Genomic DNA, 3,298 nt, shown 5'->3' with positions numbered 1-3,298 from the left:
GGCTAGGGGTTAGGATGTAGGCAATGGGGAACTATGGAAAGATTTAAGTAGAGGAGTGGCAATGCGTGAGCATTACTTTGTGGAGACCAAGAGAAATATAGGTATAAACTCCAAAATCACAAGGTTGGGGACTAGGAACCTTATTATCCTATCCATGGATGGGCAGCTTTTAAGTTTGACAGAAGGAGGATAGAGAAATGGTTAAGAATATGGACTTTGCCCATGTTCTGTGTCTCAGTTTCCTCATCTGTGAATTACTGTGAATTAGGAAATCATAGTACCTAGCTCATGTTTTGAGAATTAAATTAGTTAATATAGGTAGAATGCTTAGAACAGTGTCTGGCATACAGTAAGTACTTTGTTAAGTGTTAACTATTGCTATTGGAAACAAAATCAGAGCTAAGTCCTGGGATTTAGGGTGACAGGTTTCTGGTCCTTGCTTAGTCACAGCTGTGATGCACGTGACCTTGAACCAGATGCTTCCTCTCACGAGCTTCAATCTCTGATGTAGGAGACGTGAGGCTCCTGCTTCCATGTGAGCCAGCTCTTCTCCCTCTGTCCCCGCAGGTGGATCTGAAGCTAATCCAACCTGGGTCTTTTCATCACTTGGCCTCTTGTTTGACACAGCTGACCACTCCTTCCTTGGAACCTGGTCCTTCTTGGTCTCATTGACACTGCAGGACCCTGGGTTTCTTCTCAGGCTATTCTGTCTTCATTTTTCCCCTGACATCTCATCTTCAACCAACTTCTTTATGTGAGCCTTCCTGGGGACCTGTGCTGGGTCTCTCTTCCCTTCACTCTGCCCTCTGTCCCTGGACTGCATCCTCTGTTCCCAAGGCTTCTAGCACCTCCTCAAATTGGAAGACTTCCACATCAACATCTCCACCTGGATGACTCCTCAGAGCTCCAGCCCTGGTGGCCACCTATCTCCTGGACAGCTCTGATACAGAATGTATCACTCGCTGTTAGCCCCAGACCTACAGTTCCCTACAGAACAGACCAGAAGCCCTTGTTCTCTGTGAGCCCCAAGTCTCCTCAGTCCTGCCCAATCCACTTTCTCAGAGCATCTTCTCCATTCACCACCACCTCGATCCCAGCCCGGGCCCTCTTCCTCTCTTACCAATCCATGCTATATAATGGATACAGGTATGGCAAGTCAGGATTATTCCAGAAATGCAAGTTTCGTTTATTATTATTAATCAATTAATATCAAATTCTCAGACTAGAGGAGAAAGATGATCCTTTCAATAGATGGAGAAAATGATATTTGATAAAATTTAATACCAATGCATGATAAAGACTCTCAGCAAACTAGGAATAAAAGGGAACTTTAATCTGAGAAAGGGTATACCCAAAAAGATAACATCGTATTTAACTTGCGATATTGAATACTTTCCCCCTGAAATCAGTGTTCCAGTTTGCTAATGCAAAATACCAGAAATGGATTGGCTTTTATAAAGTGGGTTTATTTGGTTACAAAGTTACAGTCCTAAAGCCATGAAAGTATCATCAACAATAGTGTACCTTCACTGAAGAAAGGCCGATGGCATCCGGAACACCTCTGTCAGCTGGGAAGGCACATGGCTGGCATCTGCTGTTCTTTGTTCCCAGGTCATGTTTCAAAATAGTGTTCTCCAAAATGTCTCTGGGCTTGTCTCTCTTAGCTTCTCTGGAGCAAACTCTGGGCTTAGCATCTCCAAAGCAATCAGCAAGCATCTCTGCAGAAGTCTCTCCGCTTCTCTGAGCTCCTTCTGTTTGTGAGCTTTTTTATAGGACTCCAGTAAACTAATCAAGACCTACCCTGAATGGGTGGGGTCAAATCTCCATGGAAACATTCAATCAAGAGGTCACACCCTAATCAGAAATCTACCTCCACAAGATTGCATTTAAGAATATGGCTGTTACTGCAAAGGAGAGGCTAAGACTGCTTATAATGGTGCCTAAGAGTCACCCCCAGAGGACCTCTTTTGTTGCTCAGATGTGGCCTCTCTCTCTAAGCTAACTCTGCAGGTAAACTCACTGCTCTCCCCCCTACTTGGGACATGACTCCCAGGAGTGTAAATCTCCCTGGCAACATGGGACATGACTCCCGGGGATGAGCCTGGACCCAGCATTGTGGGATTGAGAAAGCCTTCTTCACCAAAAGGGGGAAGAGAAATTAAAATAAAGTTTCAGTGGCTGAGAGATCTCAAATGGAGCTGAGAGGTCGTTCTGGACGTTATCCTTATGCATTATATAGATATCCCTTTTTAGTTTTTAGTGTACTAGAATAGCTAGAAGGAAATACCTGAAACTGTTGAACTGCAATCTAGTATCCTTGATTCTGGAAGATGATCGTATAACTATATAGCTTATATGATGTGACTATGTGATTGTGAAAACCCTGTGGCTCACACTCCTTTATCCAGCATATGGACAAATGAGTAGAGAAAAGAGGGACAAAAAGTGAATGATTAATAAGGGGGGAAAAGGAGTATGAAATGTTTTGGGTGTTCTTTTTTACTTTTATTTTTATTTTTATTCTTATTTTTTGCAGTAATGAAAATGTTCAAAAAATTGACTGTGGTGATTGAATGCACAACTATGTAATGATAGTGTGAACAATTGATTGTACATTTTGGATGATTGCATGGTATTTGAATATATCTCAATAAAATTGCATTTTAAAAAGTTTATATATATAGTGCTCTCTTTGGCAGCACATATAGTAAAATTGAAACCGTACAGAGAAGATTAGTATGGCCTCTGTGCAAGAATAACACAAATTCATGAAGTGTTCAACATTTTTGAATTATATATTTGAGTGTGGTTGAAGAGGGAAGTTTTGGGTTGTATATATGTTACTAGAATAAACTTTTTTTTAAAAAAAGAAAAAAACCATAGGACTGTGAAATATGGGTGATGAACCCTAATGTAACCCATGGACTATAGTTAACAGTACAAATATAAAAATGGTCTTTTATCAATTGTGGCAAATGTGCCACACTGGTGCAAGGTGTTAACAGGGTGATATATAGGAACTTGGTATTATATGCATGATTTTCCTGTAGAACTGCAACTTCTCTAATAAGAAAAAAAAAGTACATATGAAGATTATTAGTGGAAAAAAAAAAAAGAATATGGCTTTTAGGGGGACATAGTATATCCAAACCTGCAGTCAAGAACAAAGCAAGAATGTCCACTCTCAATCATTTTTGTTCAATCATTTTACCAGTGGTCTAGCCAGGAAAATAAGACAAGAAAAAGCAATAAAAGTTATAGAGATTGAAGAAGAAAGACTGTCATTTTCTGATGATGT

The 3,298-nt window shown here is 40.4% G+C and overlaps 1 non-coding gene across 1 annotated transcript; it reads left to right on the top strand.

Annotated features, from left to right (window-relative positions):
• The first annotated feature begins 2,683 nt into the window (after positions 1 to 2,683).
• Positions 2,684 to 2,788, top strand: LOC119528276. Its single transcript, XR_005215595.1, has one exon. It is a non-coding gene; the product is annotated as a U6 spliceosomal RNA (small nuclear RNA).
• The last annotated feature ends 510 nt before the right edge of the window (positions 2,789 to 3,298 follow it).

This window comes from Choloepus didactylus, chromosome 2 (assembly GCF_015220235.1).
Source record: "Choloepus didactylus isolate mChoDid1 chromosome 2, mChoDid1.pri, whole genome shotgun sequence".
NCBI classification, from domain to species: Eukaryota; Metazoa; Chordata; class Mammalia; order Pilosa; family Megalonychidae; genus Choloepus; species Choloepus didactylus.
The sequence above is the reverse complement of the archived record's forward strand: the minus strand, read 5'-3'. Positions and strand labels throughout refer to the sequence as shown.